Genomic DNA, 23738 nt, shown 5'->3' with positions numbered 1-23738 from the left:
ACGTTGAGAGTCATCCAATCAAGATATGAAGATACTCAAAGAAAAAATATTGTAGTAGTCTGAATCTAGTTTCTAAAATACTATTTTTTTTCAAAATTGGATAAGATTAAGGGGGTCAAATCCTTTGTGCACAAAAAATAGACCCTGATTTTTTTTTAAAAACATAACATAGTGACTCACATGCGCATCAAAAAAGTCATAGTTAGATTTAGTATTTTCACAAATAATTTGACAAATATTTTGGCAAAAAGATAGTTAAGAGTAAGCACTAGAAGTTGTGTTATTTTTTGTAATTTTTTGTTGAGTATTTTTTTTAATGATTTTTCCAATCGAGCACATCTGGAAAATTAGGTACTTGTTCGTGTGTGAAAAATAACTTGAACCAAAACAATAAAAAATGCAATTTTTTTCTTAAATTGTAAAGAATCAAGTGCACTACAATAATATATAAAGTTTTTAAATTTGGATAAGTAGATCAAAAGTGATTTAAAAAATGGTACACGGTTTTCTCTGTGAGCTATGGAGACACTCGTAAAATAAATCCATAATAATCTGTTATTGTTGTTCAATTTTTAAAAACATTATATGGTTAGAAAGCTCAGAAGATGGGTAAGAATATGGTGGCAATTTTAGAAATACCCACTTGATGAAGTGTAAACGTGATGATGAAAAAGTTGAGAAACCAAGTTGATAAAACCAAACATGTCAAAAAGGAGGGAAATGGAGTGAAATCAAACTTCCAACCCATAGCTTTGTCATCCAAGCCTATTCACAAGCCTAAACAGTCAAAAGCGCATATGGGATTTCTTTTGTATAAAGTCCGCATAGGGGTTTTTTTATAAAACCACGTACGGGGTGTTTTTTCAATAAGAAGTGCATACGTAATTTTAAAGCTAAAACAACATGTACATGGTTCTTCCTATGATACTCCATCATAAAAATATTAATGTGTGTGTTTAAAATGTGTGTGTGTGCATACATATTTATATATGTATAATATGAAAAATATGTAGATATTCTATGTATATATAATATGTGTATATATATACACACACATGTGTGTATGTAATATGTATTTATATGTATATAATATGTGTATGACGTATGTATACATATATGTATGTTTATAATATATGTTGGCTTGATGATTATGATATGATGTAATATATTGATTGATGAATTGTTTTGTATTGTCATTGATGGCAACCATGTTTTGTTAGTCATCTAAGTTATTTAGTCCAACTAGTAAATCTTAACCAGTAGTAGAGTCAATTAAACAGTGAACCCATGAATAGGACAACCAACTGGTAAATAGTGACAGAGTTATGTTCAAGCAACCAGTACAAAAGATTGGTGAGGAGTTAAGTGTTGCGGTTTGGTACACATGTTTATGAAATTGACAAGAGTCTATGATCGGGACCGCACCAACAAATTTGTTGGTATGAGTGAGTTATGTTGATCTGAGTAGTAAATCATGAAGAATGGTTAACCGATAGAGAAACGTCACTTAGATCGATAAACTTGTAGTCTTAATGTTATATTTTTGTTATGTGTTATGTTTTGTCGACATAAGGGAAGCGTGCTTTGCAAGATTTACCAAATTCAATGTACCTAGGAAATTGTTCCAACGTTGTTAGCTGACTAAGTTGAATTGTTTATAAAAAGAGGAAAAGTATGTGATGAGGTAATATTAGATGAAGAATTTATATAGTGCAAATTTGATTGGGCAGTGAAAGAAGAATCTCTATGTTAATGTTTAGTCATTGTTAGTTGCATATCTAAAGCAGATCTAATTAGGCACATAGGTGTTATTTGCAAATCAGTTAAACCTATTGTTTTTGTAATAGTTGCAGTAGACTAAATCCCTTACTTGGGTAGGTTCTAACAAGCCCTTATGATATAAATCCCTTAACCAGGTAGCTTAAAAACTTGAGTTTAAATCCTCTGGATTGAGTTTACTCCTAACAAGCTAAAGCTCCTAACAGGGCTAAGTTGTAAATTCCCTCACCGGGTGACTCGTAATAGAGTCTTCTCTTAACCGGGCATGTTTGTAAGACCTTAATCGATCAAAGATTTCTATTCTACAAATAGTGAATCTTATGGGTACTAACTCCCACCGTGGTTTTTCCCTTTTTGGTTTCCACATGAAAAACATTGTGTTATGGTGTGCATGTATTATTTGGTGTTAGCTTATGTGGTTATCTTTCTTGCATGTCTATTTATTTTGAAGTTGTTAAGAGGTGTAATCAGATTTATATTGTTTTTTCTTGCATTGATCTACCCCCTCCTCCCCCCACTCAGTGTCTTATAAGTTTATCAATTGGTATTAGAGCCTAATTCCATTAAGCCTTAATCATTTGGGAAAGATCCCTAAGGCTAACATGGGGGAGGAATGAGTTATAAAGAGCTATTTAACTGGCTTGCAGAATCGAAAGAAGCCCTAGGTGAACTGAGGGTAATTTTTAAAGCTTCATTGGCTAAGAGGAGAGAGCTAGCTAACCAGTTGATGGAACTCATTGAAAATAGTTTATCTAAGGAATAAAATTTTAATGCCTTCGATAATGAGGTTGAAAATTTGAATGATGAAAAGTCAAATCGGAGGAGAGAGATTGAAGCCCTAACCATCAAGATGAGTTAAGAGCTGGAAGCCAGGAGGACTGCGGAAGACAAGATCAAAGAAAAAGAGCATGAGATCTTTAAGTTGTATCAAGAGGTTGGAACTCTGACTACAAACCTTCAAGAGGAAAAAGAGGAAAAAGAGGCAATAAAGGCACATCTAGAAATGGCTATGTCTCTTAGATAAAGCATTGTGAAGAAGAATGAAGATCTCACTAAGGAGTTGGTTGATGCTAATCAGACAATAGATAAATTCAACAAGAGTACTACCATGCTAGATGAGAAGATTAAGTCACAGAGACCAAAAGGAGATACACAAGGCTTGGGATACACTACCTTTGAGAAAGGCAAGCCTTCTGGTACCAAAGACACCATGCATGAAGACAAATCTGCACCTAAGACAAAGATGGTGACCGGTAAGAAACCCTACAAACTAGTATGCTTTAATTGTCATAAGGTAGGTCATGTTGCTAATGTTTGTAGAACTAGATCTAGTTCTTTTGATGATTGTATACCTAATACTTATGAGGCATATAAGCCTAGAACTTTTAATCGTTATTGCTACACTTGCAACAAGTCTAGGCATAAAGTTGTTGAGTGTAGGTATGGATTGATAAAACATAGATCTTTCATGAATCAAAGATCCAATGGTGAATGACAAAGATCTTTCGATAATCGGAGAAACCCTACTTGGCAAAGACCTTATGTGAACAAGCCTAGCCCTTACGAGATGGAGTATAGACAAAATGTGACTTGTTCAATCTGTCAAAACTATGGACATGTAGATAGTATATTTATTTAATTATTCTATCCAAAGTCTTTTATTAATAAAATAAATTCTTATTTATTTAATTAATTCATTAATCCTCTTCCAAACCTTTCCTCATTTAAATAAATACTTATTTATTTAAATTGTCCTTTTTCTAAATGAAATAAATACTTTTATTTATTAAATTGATCTCACTTCCTCTATTAATTAAATAAATCTTTATTTATTTAATTAATTCATTAGCCTTTTCTACCCATGACACATGTCATTTATCTCTTAATTCGTACACTACCTACCCTCTCATTATTTTATTATTTCCTCTAACTAGTGTATACGAGAAAAGTGGGGCTATGAATCTTAAAATGTGAAAAATGAAGCTCAAAGAGACTTGTCCACTCACCCACAAGACTTCTTGGTGCAAGTTATGGATTCATGAAGAATGACTCAACTTCCCAAGGTTGGTTCCATGGTTCTCTATCTCACAAAGTCCCTCAAGCCAATGCCTTTGCTCTCAGATCACTGAGCAAAGTGGCTTAGGGATGACAAATGCAAGAACATGAGATGTTTATGATTGATTTAATTATGAAAATGCATCCTATCTATGCATGATTCTACAAATGCAATAAACTATATTATAAGATGACAAGATTAGTAGCAATACTATCCTAACATGATATACTAGTTTATGAGTTAAGCTAATGATAAAGGAAATAGTCTAAAATGTTTATTAAATTAATTCCTATTACAAAGAGAAGCTAGATGTGCTAATAAAATTGAGCATAAATGAGATACTAAAAGCTTGCATGGATCCTAAAATGGAGGAATGCGAGCTCTATTTATAGTAAAAATAGGGCAATGGATGGCCGGGATTGAAAGAGTTAATCAAGGGTCAAGTTTGAAAGTTGTCAATCCATGTTTTCAATTTTCACCAATGAAACATAAGGCTGGTTGAGAGGAGAGGTAAGAAGCATTGAATACTTGAGAAGACCTCATGGTTACCCTAGGAGGTAAGGGTTAAGGTTAGGTTAGGGTTATCCAATGGATAAATCTTTTACCCAAGAGGTAAACTCTTGTGCAAAAGATAAAGGAATAACCATGGTCAAACCAATAAATGCTTGATGATACCCTTGGGTTATATGGAGGTTAAGTTAGTCAAAAAGTCTCTAACCATGCCACTAAGGGTTAGTTAACCATTAATGGTTTAAAGACTTTGGGGACAAATTTGTAAGAGTCCTTCCAAATTTGGGGGTATTCAACAAGTTAACTTGTTGAATGGATAAAGGCTTTAATGTCTTTTGAAGACTTTACTCCAAATCTAAGAAGTGACCTTCTCACATTTAGGGAAAAGGGATAATGGATGGGTTTAGATTAATTGATTAGGATTAGATGGATTCTAGAAGAAATTAGGAATAAGGTTTAGGATGCAAGTGGGAGATGTGGGATTTTGCAAGTGGATGAGGAATAATAGGATTAATTAAAATAAATTACTTAATTTCAATTTGGTTGCAATTTGGGAAATTGAATAAATTAGATTTATTCAATTTGGGGTAAACTATTAATTAAATGTAAATTTAATTAAAAGTAGAGAGAAAAGGGGTTAATTAAATAAAATGATTTATTCAATTAAATGATGCAAAAGGTTCTAGTGAATTTAACTAAATAAATTGAATAATTTACTTAATTAAATAGAGGAATGTAGGTGATTTAATTAAATTAGATTTAACTAAAATAGAGGAATGAACATAAAATATTCATTTAGGCATATGGTCATTTTTATACGTCTACAACTACCATTTAATCGTAGCTGACCATTTATCTTTACACTTCTTAATCTTATCCCTACATTCCTTACAGTGTCTTCTATATAAGAGGATACTTTTTTTCATTATCAACCCTGATGAATGAGCATTATAATCGTCTAATCAATCTTATGCAATCAAGCCTTCTATCATCCACATTTTCATTCTTTGTTGAGCTCTTATGCACACATTAAATCTAAGAGAAAATATATCGAGCAAGATCAATGGAGATAGGAAGACAATGGAGATTGAAACCCCACTAGCTATGTGAATGGTAATACTATTTTATTTAATTGATTTACATGATCTTAGGTATCTCTATTGGTATTGGTGAATGTTTCATTGGAGCACTTAGATTGTTTGTGGTTGAATATTTATGGTTTTACAATAGTTTATCATTACTTTTCACCATATACATTTTAGCATGCCTAGTGGGACATGGATTTTTGTTAGATCTTTGTTTTTTTTGCATGTTTTTCTAACCCTATATTGTTGTTTTGTAAAACAATTTGGAGAATAACCTTGTGTAGCTAGCGTTTTAGACACAAGATTAAGATCTTCGAGAGATTTGATCAAATCTAATAAATCGATTGGAAATTTTGAACCAAATTTGTTTTGCAAGTTGGGGATACTATCAAAAGTTCTAAATCTAAAATTCAAAATTTTTGGAGCATATTTGAATTTTTGATGAATTTGTTTCTGCTTTTTCATAAAAAATTAATTTTGGGAGCAAATTGGCAAATTTTTTTAATTTCCTTACATTTCTAGAAATTTCTCAAAATTATACAGAGGGTCTATGTTTTGTGATTTTAATTTGGGTGCAAAATTATTTATGAAAAATCATATCTTTAAAAATTAGGGTTTCACATTGTTTTGATCAAATCTAATAAATGGCTCAGAATTTTTGTATCAAATAATTTTGGAAGTTTGAGAATAGTATTAGGAGTTCTCAATAAAAACTTAAGAGTTTTTGGAGCATATTTGAATTTTCTATTAATTGTTTATCAATTTTCATAAAAAATTAATTTTGAGAGAAAATTAGCAAATAATTCAAATTTATTACTTTTTTGGAAATTTATCAGAATTATACATAGGATATGTTCTTTGTGATTTTAATTTTGATGAAAAATATTTCATGAAAAATCAGATCTTTAAAAATTAGGTTTTTGCAATATTTTGATCATATCTCACAAACTGCTTGGAATTTTTGTTGGAATGTTTTAATGTAGGTTGGGAATGATATCAAAAGTTTCAAGTAAAAAAATTAGATTTTTTGGATCAATTTTATTTTTTTCATGATTTTTTTATGATTTTTCATAAACAATTAATTTTTGAAGTAAATTAGCAGTTTTTTTGGATTTTATTTTATTTCTGGAAATGCCTTAAAAATTTTACAAGCATTATGTTATTTATGATGCAAAAGAATTCATAGATTAGATCTTTGAATCTATCAGAAAACATCTTGTTGTAGGCCCCTATTTCACAAAGTCTTTTGGATCTAAAATTTACCTAACTTGTGTGCTTGTAGGAGGGGTATTATTTCACAACTACTAACAAGTTTGGTGCAAGACCTTTGGAAAATATTTTATTTTGAAATTGCTTGCTTTGTCTTCTTTATTCTAGCAAAGCACTTCAATTGGTGCTAACAAATGAACAAGTGCCTTTTGTGTCTTGAGCAATAGGTTCTTTTTGTTTTACCTTTTAGAGGGACTGCCTCCCGAGTAGCCCATAAGGCCAAGTGAGAGGGAATGACCCAAGTGGTAACAAGCTAAAGTCAAGCTCTTCCGAGCCACTATAAATGTGTTTGTGATGAAAGTTGCAAGCAACGAGTGCTGACTAGTTCATACTGACGACATGCCTCCCCATAAACCATATAGAGTGCAACCTCTATAGGTTGGGAGCCTTCCTTACTGGATCATACCTTGTTGCATGTATGGTCACTCGAACAGATGCCCATACTAGACACCTTTTGTGTTAGAAGCCGAAAATCTTCTAGTTGTTGGCGTAGGAGGCTGGACCTTTGAAGCGGCTCACATTCTTACGGTTCTTAGTAGAGATACAAAGTTTGCCACAAGGAGTTTTCGTGGGGACTGGTGCCTGGTTGCCTCAAAAAAGTGAGTGCTGAGGGTGGATTCAGTGGGGTCAAGCACCTAAGTATCCTCTCTGAATTGCGTAGCTCTAAATTTGTACTTGAATGATCAAAACACTCAAACATTTTCAAACAAAATAAAGAAACATTGTGTTTGCCATGTTTTCAAGTGTATGCAAAAACATTTCACATTTGGAAACATTTTTGTTTCTTTTGCCAAAAACACCTTCATACATTAGGTCTTCACTATTTTGTTGTGTTTTCTTGCCATTAAAAGTCAAAACATTGAGATTTGGTCACATTCAACAACATTACAATTGGACAGAATTGCAAAACATTTTGAGAATCACATCTAGGTTTGGGGCTATCCCACATTAATGGTTCCCACTTTTGCCAATGAAGAAAATTGGCGGAGGTGGAAATTTTTTTTGAAGGGGTGTTCGAGCGAGCCCCCCCTCCAGGTTTGATCGAACCCACCTCAAACACGGGTTCGATTGAACCCCAGGTGGGTTTGTGGGTTCGATCAAACCCATTTAAAATAAATATTTTAAAGGGTTCAATCGAACGAGGGGTTCGATCAAACCCCTTTTTAATTTGTTTTTTTAAAACTTCTATAAAAACTGAAAACGACAGTTAAACTGTCATTTTCAAGTTTGTATTTTTCTATGTCCAGAGGGGGTTAGAGCGAACCCAACGTCAACACCACGTCACCATGCGTCGTCTGTAGTAGCCAGCGCATCTCACCTTTCATCTTTTAAACTACATTATTTCAAGTGCACAAAATAACCTTTTTTTTGTTTAATAATGTCTTTTTTATTAGATTTATTTAAAAATTAATAAATAATTTGTTTGTTAATTTATTTTTTTAATTAAATAATTGTATATTTATTATTTATCAGCATTTTATAAAAATGTTTGAAAATTTAATGTTTTGATTTAACGTCAATTTGTTTTTAAAATTAAATAACTATATATGTCAATTTGTATATTGTAAATTAGAACTTAGAAAAACATTAAGAAAAACATTAGCAAAAAAAATAAATTAGAAAAATGTTACAAATCTACATATAATAAATTAAAACAATAGAAAACTTAATAAATTTAAATTTAAAAAACATTATAAAACTTAGATAACAAATTTAAACAAATTAGACAAAATAAATCCTCTACAATGTGACCCCTTTTCACATCCTATCACACACAACATGACCCCCTAGGACCCCTTAAGACTACATATGCCCCTGATGACACTATATGTCCCCTTAGGACCATAGAGGATCACATAGTGGACCCTAAGGGGTCATATGTGGTCCTAAGGGGTCACACATGTGTTCTAACACATGCACGATCCCTTAGGACCACATGTGACCCCTTCTAAAATCCTAGTGTGTACAAAATACCCCTTAGAACATTACATAGTGTCTTAAGGGGTCATATGTGGTCCTAAGGGGTCACACATGTGTTAACAAATGTGTGACCCCTTAGGACCACATATGACCCTCTATAACATCCTAGTGTGTACAACATACACCTTAGGATCGCATAGTGTCCTAAGGGGTCATGTGTGGTCCTAAAGGGTCATATGTGGTCCTAAGAGGTCACACATGCGTGAACACATGAGTGATCTATTAGGAGAACATATGACCCCTTATAACATCCTATTGTATACAACATGTACCCCTTAGGATCATATAGTGTCCTAGAAGGGGTCATATGTGGACATAAAGGGTCATGCATGTGTGCTCTAACATTGTACATGTGTGACTCCTTAGGATCACATATGAACCCTTATATGTTATCCTAGTGTCTACAACATACAATCCCTTAAAGATCACATGCATATGTAGTGTCCTAAGGGGTCACGCATGTGTTCTAACACATGTGTGACCCCTTATAACATCCTAGTGTATATACAACATTCCCCTTAGGATCACATAGTGTCCTAAGGGGTCATATGTGGTCCTAAGAGGTCACGCATGTGTTCTTACACATGCATGACCCCTTAGGACCACATATGACCCCTTATAACATCCTAGTGTACATACAATATTCCGCTTAGGATCACATAGTGTTAGGTAAGGGGTCATATGTAGTCCTAAGAGGTAACACGTGTGTTCTACCACACATGCGTGACCCCTTAGAACCACATATGACCCCTTATTAAAACTTAGTGTGTACGAGATATCGGTCCCTTAAGATCACATACATTAGTGTCCTAAGGGGTCATGCATGTGTGTAATAACACTATACATGTGTGACCCCTTCGTATCACATATGACCCCTTATAAGATCCTAGTGTGTACAACATACAATCCCTTCAGATCACATGTATAGTGTCCTAAGGGGTAGAATATTTGGTCCTAAGGTGTCACGCATGTGGTCTAACACATGTGCGACCCCTTAGGACCACTTATGACCCCTTATAACATCATAGTGTACATACGACATTCCCCTTAGGATCACATAGTGTCCTAAGGAGTCATATGTGATCCTAAGAGGTCACGCATGTGTTCTAACACATGCATGACCCCTTAGGAACACATATGACCACTTATTAAATCCTAGTGTACATACGACATTCCCCTTAGGATCACATATTGTCCTAAGGGGTCATATGTGGTCCTAAGAGGTCATGCATGTGTTTTAGAACACATGCATGACCTCTTAGGACCACATATGACCCCTTATTAAATCCTAGTGTGTACGACATATTGGTCCCTTAAGGTCACATACATTAGTGTCCTAAGGGGTCAAGAATATGTGCTCCTAAGGGGTCTTGCATGTGTTCGAACACATGTGTGACCCCTTAGAACCGCATATAACCCCTTATAAAATCCTAGTGTATGACATATCGGCTCGTGAAGATCACATACATTAGTGTCCTAAGGGGTCATGCATGTGTGACCCTTAGGACCACATATCACCCCTGATAACATCCTAGTGTCTACAACATACAATCCATTAAGATCACATCTAAAGTGTCCTAAGGGGTTGAATATGTGGTCCTAAGGGGTCATGCATGTGTTCTAACACATGTGTGACCCCTTAGGACCACATATGACCCCTTATAACATCGTAGTGTACATACGACATTGTCCTTAGGATCACATAGTTTCCTAAGGGGTCATATGTGGTCCTAAGAGGTCACACATGTATTCTAACACATGCATGACCCCTTAGGACCATATATGATTCTTTGTAACATCCTAGTGTACATACGACATTCCCCTTAGGACCATATATGACCCCTTATAACATCCTAGTTTACATACGACATTCCCCTTAGGATCACATAGTGTCCTAAGGGGCCATATGTGGTCCTAAGAGGTCATGTGTGTGTTCTAACACACATGTGTGACCCCTTAGGACCACATATGATCCCAAATTAAATCCTAGTGTGTATGACATATTGGTCCCTTAAGATCACATACATTAGTGTCCTAAGGGGTCAAGAATATGTGCTCCTAAGGGGTCATGCATGTGTTCTAACACATGCGTGACCCCTTAGAATCACATATGACCCCTTATAAAATCCTACTGTGAACATACCCCTTAGTCCATCACATAGTGTCCTAGAAGGGGTCATATATGGTCATAAGAGGTCATGCATGTATCTATCTTATTAAAACTACTAAGATGTGTCTATGCAATTTGAGTGATAATGATAATTAACACTATATTTGATATCTATCTATATTGTACAAGGAGTTAGTCATAATTACCAAATAAAAACCTTGATTGTGATGATTGACATTTTGTGGGGATTGGTAGGTACAAGCTTGAGTCATGATAATTGATATATAGTTTAAAGTGCACAATTGTTTGTATCAGTGGGGAGTGATCCCTATTTTTTTCTGATTGGAAAAACTAGGGGAGGTTCAGTCTAAGTTGGAGGGCTTTAATATATGCCTAAAATCCCCAGAGCTTAAACCACCCTTAAATATTTATACATTACAATAAAATATAGGTCTAATTTCTTTTGTTATTGACTTATAAAAATTAAATATCATGTTCTTGAATTTTTTATGTATTTGATTTATGTAGGACAAATTTATATATGTTTTAATTTAGTAAATTTTTATGTATATATCTTTAATGATCTCTCTCTCTCATTGAAATTAATGTTAGGTGTCTCTCTAGAAGTCATGATTTAAATGATCTCCCTCTCTCTCTCCAATTTATGTTTTAATAATTTTAAAATTTATGTATGCATGATCTATGTAGATAAATTTATATATGTTGTAGTTTAGTACATAATGTATATATATCTTTAATGATCTCTCTCTCTCTAAAATTTATGTTATCTCTCTCTCTGTCATGAAAATGATCTCCCTCTCTCTCATTAATGTTTTAATAATTTAAAATGGACATGCACATACATATATATCTATTAATTATGTGAGAACTTCACATGTGTACATTTTAATTTTTAATGAGCTCAAGATTAACGATCTCTCTCTCTCTCTATAATTTAACTGATTTTAATTTTAAATGTTTTAAATTGAACACACTTCATGTGTGTGTGCCTACATATTTATTTTAACTTTATGACCTACGTAGAAAGATGGCATCCAAGGATGCACCTGCACAGGCTCCTGATCAGGATCCACCTACACATGCTCCTGATCAAGAGCCACACATTGATGATATAGATCCTCCACACCAAGATCCCCCATTGCTCGATATTGCTACCATATTCCAATATAGGGATCGTGAGCTTCATAGGTTGAGGGTCATATTAGATGACCCCTATATTGACAGCGTGTACAAGAGTACATGCAAATCCATTTTGATAGTTTGTAGACATTGAGGGACGACTTAGTTTCTCACACCTCATTCTCAGCTGAGGTTATAGATGATATTTATAGATAGTTGAGGGACCTCCTAATTCTTTTGCTAATGTGGTGAGGATGGTCTCTAAGGATACCATCAAGGAGAGATATTTTTTATAGTATCAAGAGAAGAGTAAGGTGAGAGGATATCAGGTCACGAGATGTATCGATCCACAAGTTGCATCGTTGATTTACCAATGCTTCTTAGCTGCACGTGGTCATTATCCTAATAATGACCAAATACCATTATACTTTGCACAACAGGTATTTGTTGAGGTTCATTGTCAGATGAAACCAAACTACCTTGATATTCCAACATATTATGGACAGGGGAGGGGCAAGATTGCTGATAGAGATGCATATCGTAGGTGTGATAGAGCTCTACCTAGACATAGGGACCTTGTTGGCCAAAGATTTCTAGCAGTAGTCCCAACCTTTCCCCTATAGTGGATCATGTTGTGATTTCTTCTCAAAGAGAAGCAATTGATAGGATTGAATAGATTGCATCAGCAACAACCACCATATCATCTGATAGGTTGGGCAAATATATGATGAGCCGACCATGTTTGAGATCATCCATAGATCATGCATCTTCTAGTCATGGGGTGGCTTTAGATTCAGATGATCAGTATATTACTATCGATATCCCCTCCTCAGATGAGCTAGAGGCTATAGTTGGATGTGGTAGACATGTACAAATGTCACAATATTTAGTCGTGGACCTGCTACATTCTTACCATTTTATTTCTTCTCGACTTGGGATACCATTGGGTGATGTTAGAGAGGAGATTCTCAGAGACGGGTAGGCTATCGCTGCATCGACGCATACCTTGAGACAGTCACAACATTCACATCACTCTACGCATGCTTTGGGCATTGACCCACCTATAGATCACTCTATTGTTATAGAGGAGGAGAGACAAGCTGATCAGGTCTAGATCATAGATGAGGGCTTGGATTAATTTGAGGAGCATCTATGAGCTTTGAGCCATACTTGGTTTTTGGATATGCTACTACAGTCAGAAATTTCATCCATGATGCCTAGTCATCTAGTTAGCCCCTTACACTCCTCAGTCATACGTATAGCTAGAGAGAGATATGTAGGAACGAGTGATGTGGTTAATATGATCACAAGACATGATCAGACTATACAGCCTACTCTTGATACATAGCGATGTACATACATGCATTTAAATTTTTACAAGATGTATTTGATGTAATGTACGATAAATCTATATATCTAGATTGAATTTAAATAGTAAATAATATAAGTTAATTTGTATCATTTAAATTGATCCTAGACTAATCCTTAAATACATGTATATATGTATATGTGTAATAGTTAGCTTATGTAACTCCTAGCTTGATCTCTGATCATGTGCGTAGGAGAGATTATTTCGATGCTACACAGGTTGTTAGTGGATAGGTTAGTTATAGTTTTTTGTATATATGTACATGTACATGTATGTGTGTTACAATTTATATTTTAATTTTAATTTAACTTGTAGGATTTGATTATTTTTAAAAATATGCACATATGTTATATATGACGTCTAAAGATCTATATTTAATATTTAAATAAATTCTACTTTTGCGGGGGTCTATTAGACATCCAGACTCTCACCAGGACTCTCCCTCAAATGGTCGCTCTATTCGTGGCCGACATGGTGCATGTTGATTTGCTGGACTTTATAGCTCATTTGTTTATCCTTTTATATACATGTACATTTTATACTTTCATATTATATATTCATGCATGTATGAAGTTTAGACTAGATTATACTTTATACAGTTTGTGTTTGATCAGATTATATATTTCATGCATGTATGTTAGATTATTACTTGATATACAGTTTGTGTTTAATCATGGATTATATATATCATGTGCATGTATGGTTAGATTATACTTTATATATGTATAGTTTGTACATTTTAGGATTGGATTATATATCGCATCATTTGTATTCATATTATATATGATCATGCACACATGTTAGATTAATACTAAACACACTTTATATATAATATGATCATGCACATGTTCTCTAAAAATTTCAAATTTATATATATCTATGATTGAATTTGTGTACATGTTCTATAGATTAAAAAAAGATTGATATGTTTATATAATTTAAATTTTACTACATGTAACATGTATATATGTAGATATGCATTAATTTAAAAGAACTTGTGAACAATATATATCCACTCCACTGTGCAATCCATGAACAATATAAAAATCACATTTGTTCATATCAAAAGAACAAACTCAAGTTAATGAACATATTCAATAATTTAAATTCTAGGTGTACTGAATAGTTCACACCATGTACTTCTAGGTACATAAAATAAATAGTTCACAACACATCACTTAGTGGTTTAGACCGCTCTTCAATTATTACACACACATGTCCTAATTTAATATCAAATTTACACATACATTCTAATTTAATATGCAAATTTTTAATTAAATTTACACATACATGCATTTTTAATTAAATAAATACATACATCCTAATTTACTTTACATACACGCTAAATTATTTTAACAACTTACAAACTACATATGTGCATGTACATGCATTTAGAAGAGAATACACCAAGCCCTAATACATTTTCAACTCATTGACATATCCCAATTTACTTTACATACGTGCACGTAAGTATTATTTAACATATGTATACATTAACTTCATACATCCTAATTTAATATAATTGAAAATTTCATATTTAACTAAACAATATATGGTCCACACAAACCATAACTAAACACTTTAATAATATACATAAATATGATAATTTATCCTTGAGTTTCAAAAGAAGTTAAGTTCTAATTTAAATCAAGTATTAATTCAATTCATGGGTTGAACCATGTCATGTACTTGTTGGCTTCATCCACTCAGATGAGAATGGTTGATGTTGTCATTGATGGCAACCAACTCGTAAGAGGGTTCAACATGGTTCACAAGTTATACCGACAAAAAACTTCACTTACTGGCACCGACAGTTACAACAAGGTTTACATCGGCAATAGCTTACACTGGCAAAGATCATACTGACAGTCTAAGCCGACATGGAAATAATATTGTTTTGTATTGTAATTATATTTGTATAGATGACATGATCTATTGTAAAGACTCATATATGTATGAGATCTTGTAGGTCATTTGTATGTAAGAAATGTATGTAGGTGTAGTCACATAAATCTGTCCACTTAATTAAATGAATACTTAGTATTTATTTGATTATTTAACCATCAATTAATAATTAATTAAATTCATATTTAATTAATTCATCTTAACCCTCTTCTCCTATTAATTAAATAAATTATTCAATTTATTTGATTTAATTCACTTAACCAAATTCAGACCATTAATTAAATAAATAAATCATATTTGTTTAATTAAATCTTCTCTCACATTTAAATAAATTAATATTTATTTAAATCCCCCATAATCCCACCTCTCACATTTAAATAAATTAACATTTATTTAAATCACCTTTATCCTCCACCCACTTGTATTTTCCTACAAATGCAAGTTGCACAACTATTTTAAATAAATCATTTATTTAAATCACCTTTATCCTCCACCCACTTGCATTTTCCTACAAATGCAAGTTGCACAACTATTTTAAATAAATTATTTATTTAAAATCCTATTTATCCTCACCCACTTGAAACCTTTAATGGTTTCCCTTAAAGTCTTCAAACTTAATGGCTTCCTTCTAGAGTCTTCTCAAACCTTTAATGGTTTCCCTTAAAGTCTTCAAAACTTAATGGCTTTAAAGTCTTCAAACTTGATGGCTTCCTTCTATAGTCTTCTTAAGCCTTTAATGGTTTCCCTTAAAGTCTTCAAGACTTTAATTGCTTCCCTCAAAGTCTTCAAGCATTTTAATGCTTTATCTTCCCTTTTCTCATTTGAATAAATTAATATTTATTTGAATATTTACCCAAATACAAATTACACCATTTAATTGAAATAAATGATTTTATTTTAATTAAAAATACCAAAATTTCTCCCACTTGCATTTTCCTACAAAATCCACTTGCATGCCTAAACCCCTTCTAGATTCTTCTAAACCTTTCCTAATTAACCTAATCCATCCCCTAAATATTGTCACATTCCTAAGCAAATTGGAGTCACTTCTCAAAGATTCCAAAGTCTTTGAAAAACAATTAATGATTTGTGTGTTCAACAAATTAACCTCTAAAGTCTTCCAAACCACTTATGGCTCTTACATGACCATTAATAGTTAATTCCACTTGCACCCATGGTTAAGGACTTTGACCCCTAACTTAACCCTCATGTAACCCATGTGTCTATTCAAAGCATTTATTTCTTTGACTGGGGTAACCATCATGTCCCCTCAAACATTTAATGCTCCTTATCTCTCCTCTCAAGCCTCTTCATGGTGACACTTGTCAACATGGGATTGGGTTGAAAGTCTCACATGGATTGAATATCTTTCAATCCTAACCCTTGCTAAGATTACTCAATCTTAACCCTTCATTTCCCCATTTCTTCTATAAATAGAACCCTTCTCCTCAAGAAAAAGGAAGCATTAGAGTATTGTTGTTATACAGGTATTAGCATAGAGCTTTTTCATAGCATCACTATCTACACTTGCATAGCATTTGCTTATCATATTCAACTATCTTGAATCTCCATATGGCATCCATGGCTAGTGCTAAAAGCTAAGAGCTACACTCATTTGGGACTTGAAGAGGAGAGGAACAAGGGAGGAGCAACTATGAGCATCTTGATTAGCTATTTTATTCTATGTTTATATGCTTTCTATTTCATGCTTAATATCTCTCTTGATATGCCTGTTTAGGATAATCTTTTGTTGCTAACACTAACGTTTGTTTCTTGTGCTCTTGTGTGTGTTGCCATCAAACAGATTTTCTAATCCTTTTTGCAGAGCATCAGTAGGTATACGCATGTAAGTGGTCTATGAGATGTTATAGGTTATGATACTAGATAGTAGTTTTATGCACTTTGATCTATTTATTTTGAGAGCGAATAAAAGAAGAGCAAAGTGAAGCTTATTATGTGAAAGTAGAATAATTTACTGGCAAGGTTTCTGATTATGGTATAAGACAAAGCTTAAACTGGTACAGAATCTGGCATTGCAGATGCTATTTTGAAGCAATACATTGCTATTGGATTTAACCATCCAATTGCAGTTAGTGGGACTCCATTTTGTTGCTGAGTAGTGAGCTCTAGGCAGTTGGCCTTCCTTCATGTGTAGGCCCCTATTGTACTGATTAATATTTATTCATATTGGCCAATGAGTAAATATTGTGGTTCACAAATCCCACCGAGGTTTTTCCCTTACCGGGTTTCCTCACCAAAAATATTTGTATTATGGTGTGCATTGATGCTTATTATTTTGTTTCTCTTTACAACATTATTATTTGCTTACTAGTATATTAATTTGAGTTACAAAGTTGCAAATAAGTTTAAATCTTTCATCCACCGGTTAGACACTGATTCACCCCCCCTCTCAGTGTCTTTGGGACTAACCAAGTATCTAATAATTGGTATCAGAGCCTAGTCCTCTATTTGCAGAAGCCTAATAGCTTGAGGAAGATTCTGAAACCGGTATTGATGGAATGTTTGAGACAACAGTTGGAAGGAGCTCTTGAAGATTTTGATGTAGAAAAATTGAAGAATATCAAACTAGAAGATGATCTCAAATCTGCCCAGGAATTCATTAAAGCACTTCAAGAAAACTTGGTTATGGCACAAAATAAGAGAAAAGAACTTCATGAGAAAATGCAAAAACAAGATGATGAAGAAAAGGAAACTCTTAGAGATATTGCAGAGAAAATGAGACAAGAGAATAGTAACATGAAGAATGAGATGCAAGATTTAACCATGAGACTATGTATGGATATTGAAGATAGAAAGAGGGAGCAGGAAGATTTGGCCAGAAGATTTAATGAAAGAGTTGATGAATCTCTAAAGCTTAGTCATGAAAATGATATGCTTACGACAGAGTTGATTCACATGCAACATGATAAATAGGAACTTATGAGACAAGTTAGCACTCTAGAAAGTGAATTGGTCACTGCAAATGAATACAAAGACAAATTCAAAAAGAGTTCAGATAAGCTCGATGATATGCAAAAAAGTCAAAAACCTAATGGGGAAACAGTTGGACTTGGATTTGAACATGGAGAAAGTTTCGGGACTACAAACAATCATGATCACAACAAACTGGTAAGGCAAACTAATGCTTATAAATTCAATGGGAAATGTTTTAATTGCAAAAAAATTGGTCATAGAGAAAATCAGTGTAGATTTAGGAACAATCAGAATACAAATTTACCCACCGGTCAATGTTCCAAATGCAATAAAAATGGACATAACTTAGATAATTGAAGAATGAATGTAAAATGCTATGCTTGTGGTAGATTTGGACATTTATCTAATCAATGCAGAACTCAAACCGGTCAATCTTATGGAAAAGCTATTCAAAGGAACAATGTAGCTTGTTATGCATGTAACAAGATTGGGCATATTGCAAGATTTTGCAAAAGTAAGACTATACCAGAAAAAAACAAAGGATGTAATGACAAAGGCAAGGAAAAATTGAATGAAATCAAGCAAGAATTTTCTAAACAATGGATCAGGAAGAGAGATCAGAGAAATGATGAATCTATCTTTGCACCGGTAGAACAGGGTAATCCCGCATCGATAGGAGATTCTTCATCTAACTAAGGAATAATCCTTAGGGGTAAGGCAACTAACTGAAGATCATGCATTTAACCTCAATTGGTGGTAAGAAATTATAATTCTTCTTTACTGACAGACATGTTGAGTATTCACTTCACTGGCGAAGCATTTATTGCGGTTGTAAGTTAACTTTTTGGTTATAAAGCATTGTAATTTCTCATTTTGACTCACCAAGCATTCAAGCATTCAAAGAGCATGAAAGTTGAGCACCGACATTATAGAGGGGAAGCTGCAAAAGGTTTTTCAAGGCATTCAAATGTTTTTCAGTTAAAAGGTATTTATCTTACGAAATGGCTTCTTCATCCTCCATTCATGAATTCATTGAAACCCTACTATTGTGGAAAATATAAAACGACATAAACCTATCTTCAAGATAATCCCTAAGCTAGCAAATTTGGATGACTCCTGTAGCATAGGAAATAGGAAATCATCACAAACCAATATAAAAACTAATCATTAGCTCAATCACAAAAGCAAATTGCAATGATCTATCCTAAACACATTCAATAGAGACATGAAAATGAAACATTCAAAAAGATTATGCAAACTAGATGTAAATCCAAATGTTTCCTTCATGCGGCTCCATTGTTCTTCTTTCTTCTCCAAATAGTTTTGTTGTAGATCTCACCTTCAAGTGCATAAACCTAATTGTGAAAGCAAGATTGACATTGACATAAGAATACTCGAAGCGTGATTTGACAAAGTGATTAGAAATTCGATAGTCTGATTAGGGGATTTGATTGAAGAAATTCATCCAATTTATAGATAAATTGGAGAAAAGACAAGATTAGCATGATTCAATTCAAATGGAAATTGCAAATCAATTATGTCAATTATGACAAATTTATGACAAATTATGCACCTTCTATGCAAAATTTGTTGATTGATAATTTATGACAAACTATGACAAATTTCTATGTCAAAAATTGATTGATTGTCAATTATGACAAATTATGACAAATTGACATGTCATTCCCATGAATTTAGGAGAGAAATAGGAGGAAATTGAAATTAGGAATTAAGAAATTAGAAAAATTAGAAAAAGAGAAATTAGGAAATTAAGAATTAGAAAAATGATGAAATTAGGAATTTAGTGAATTAATCAATAATTTTTCATTTATTAATTAATTCACAAAGAGGAATAATTAGCCAATTAAATGAACATTTAATTGCGACACAAAGACTTAGGATAAATAAATAATTTATTAATCCTAAAGGGAGAAATGACAAACAAGGTTAAATGATTAAATCATGAAACCCTAGAAGATGAATTAGGTCTTGATGAAAGATAATTAATTCGATTTGATTCTGATTAACAAAGGACCAATGTGATAAATGATTTGATGGATAAATATGCCAATTGACAAGGAACAATGACTAATTGATCCAAATTGACATAATTGAAACAGACAATGAACGATGACAAATCCACCACAAAATGACAAAATTGACAAGAGGACAAGGGTCGACGACAAAATAGATTGCAAGATGACAAGATTGAGAATGACCACGATCGATGACAAATTGATTGCAAAATGACAAGATCGAACATGACAACAATCAATGACAAATCGATCACAAAATGACAAGATTGAAAAGAGGACAAAACCCTAATTAGGATTGACGATGTCCAAAATGATGACAAATGAGCACGCACATTGATGCGATAGGATAAGATCGATCAAAATCATGACTGAAGATTGTTGTCGACAAGACCAAATTTGAGAGCGAGACAATTGAAGAATGTAGAAGAATGACTCGATGCTCGCAAATGATAAAGACCAAATGCGTGACATAGGAGAAATGTTAATGCGACGCAAAAACCCTAAAATAAGGCAATGCGCAAATGTCAAAGTATGACTCCACAAGCGTTGACCATTTTTAGGTGTCTACAACTCCATTGGTGCATTTTCAAAAATTCTGAAAGGAGTTGTGTTTGTTGAAGACCCTAGGGCATACATACACTGTAACATTGAAAGTTTAGGGTTTGAGGATTTAAAGAATATGTTCATGAATGTTATTACTGACAAACAAGGTGTAGTTAAATCAGAACACAAGATTATTGAAGATTTAGGGTTCATTGACATCCTTCACATGCCTAAATTTTTAGATGAAATTGTTTGTTATGTTCTTAGCAGAGTTCACGAGGAATTTTTGTGGTTAGATTCAGTTTTCAAGATCACTAAGAAAGTGATAAGGGTTGTTACTGGTTTACCTTCAATCGACACTAGGCCTAATAAGAAAAATAAAATTCCAAACAAAGAGGTTATGAACCTAACCGGGGCAACATCAGATAACAAATCACTTAGGGTTAGTGATATAACTGATAACAATGTCAAATATGCAAGTATGGTCATTGGGGACAAAGTTGCACATACTAATAGGCTGAATTTTGTATCAAGTTTATGCATTCATAGTGCCTAAGAGATGATTATGAATAATGCTAAAATTGATATCTATGAATGGTTAAAAGATGAACTGTTAGACAATTTGGATAAAATTAAAGGTGATAAGAAGGGAACTTTCAAGTTTGGGAATTTGATTGTATGCTTAATGCTATATTTCTCAAAGGAGATTCCTGGTATTAAACACAAAGACTTTGCCTATGATATTTATGTTGGAAAACAGATAAAGGAGGCAATTACCAACATGGACTCAAATGGTGACAAACTAGTAAAAAAGTAATTCAAATATTTTCAAGAAAAAATTACGCAAAGGGAGAGAATCCCTAAAAGCATTGTTGATAGATATGATAAACATATATGCTTTGTAATTAAAATAGATGAAGTTTGGATGGAGGCAGGTAGACCTAGAACTGTCTGGATAACTAAGACAGGTTATGAAGTGGATTCATGCATCTTGGAAATGAAGAGGGATAAAAGCTATGGAAGGACAATAGAATGGTTAGATTGCACATAAACAACAATAAAACATGAAACACAAATAATGCAATAAAACTCAATTATTCCCTTCTTTTACATTCTTCCTCAATGGAGCTTAAATGAAGTCGAAGTGCACCTAAATGCCTCCAATGTGATGTTGATTTGCTCCTAGATTACATGATGTGGTTGCTATCCTTTTCTCAACAAGACTAATGGATTATTGGATTGGATTTGGATTGAAATATTAAGGATGGAGGGATTTGATAGAGGATTATGAAGAGAGAGAGAGGAGAAAAGAGTAGCATGACAATGCATGAGAAGTGGATGATTCTTGAGGATAATATGCTCCAATTTATAGATTGGAGGAGGCCAATGGAGGGCCAAGATTGATTTCCTTATGGAGGGTTGAGATTGATTTTAGATAGAAGGCATGGATCAAGGGTGCCTTGGGAAAATAAACAAGAATATTAAATTCCTTGGAAAAAGGGGGGAGAAATTTGAATTTCAAATATGAGGAATTAAAAATTCCAAAATAAGGATGCATTCAGGGATTCAAAGAAATTTGAATTTCTTTGAGAGACCCAATGTTGATCTGACATGAGTGGGAATAAAAAAATTGAGGGATAGTGATAATCATGATTATGAGAGATTCAAGAAGGATTAATTAGGTTGAGTGGGATTAGGAAAAATGATTTGTAGGAATCACATGACTAGGTTAATTAATTAGAATTAATTAACTGGGTGGGTTTAGAGGAAATAATTATTAGAGGGGACTTTAGAGGAATAGGGGAATAACTAATTTATTTGATAAATTAATATTTGGACAATAGTGACAGGATTAATTAAATTAGATTTAATTGATTTTGAGAGATATAAGGATAACACAATTAAATTAATTAATTATGTTGATAGGCTTAAATTAATTAAATATTAATTTTAGGTGTCTACATTTTGCTCCACTTTGATATAGCGTCGTGAAATGATGTTATATCAAAGAAGAATAAAACATAGTGGAAGAATAGAATAAGGACTAGTAGCATGATGCTCCAGTCATGAGATGAAGAAAAAGGATAAGGACTAGTAGCATGATGCCCCAGTCATGGGATGATAAAGAATGATAAGGAGGAAGGATGATGATGAAGCAATGGTATGCCCCCTCGAGAGGACATTTGAGCTCAAAGAACATGGGTGTGCTCTTAAAAGGAATTAGAAGAATAAGTAATGAAAGGATGAAGATAATGAAAGAGGGAACTAGGATGGGTTGGAGTGTTGTGAATGAAATGAGACAAAAGAATGATAAATGGATTGGATTTCTTGTTGAGCAAGTATAGAGAGAAAACCTAGATTTGATATTGTCATGGATAGTCTACACCATTGATTATAAGAATTGGGATGATATGAAGATCCGAGGCATGGATTGATGCTTAGTCAAACAGGAATGCCTTGTACACAATCATGCAAGTGTTGATAAACACTAATGCAGGGTTGTCAGTTCATACAAGGAAGACCTTCAAACACACCATGCCATGAAAACTATGCCCCATTATACATGAGCCAAGACATACCAAGATATAGGATGATCAAGGCAGTCCTAAATAAGTATAGTTCTAGGACACAAGATGAAAACAAAGCGAAAAGCTCAAGCATGCAAACAATATGCACATGACCAACTTACATCTCTTTCCAAGAGTAGGACATGGATTTGGATAAATTGTCAGACTAGGGAAGGAGGCATCCTGATGGGCAGGTGATGGATAGATTGACGGATGACAAAATACAAGTTGGATGTGCAAGATCTATAGATGAGAGGATTGTTGCTTGGATTTAATTAGAAAAGTATGGATGGGTGCTTGGATTAGGAACAAGTCAACGTGAGCTCCGGTAGATGGGAAAAACTTAGTTTGATGGATTGGATAGATTTGGAAGAATGATAAATGATTAGATAGGATGAAAAAAGGGGGATGGATGATTGAGTAGGATTGGATTAGGGATGGGATTATTGATTAAA

The sequence above is a fragment of the Cryptomeria japonica genome, chromosome 5, assembly GCF_030272615.1.
Source record: "Cryptomeria japonica chromosome 5, Sugi_1.0, whole genome shotgun sequence".
NCBI classification, from domain to species: domain Eukaryota; kingdom Viridiplantae; phylum Streptophyta; class Pinopsida; order Cupressales; family Cupressaceae; genus Cryptomeria; species Cryptomeria japonica.
This window is presented reverse-complemented; position numbering follows the sequence as displayed.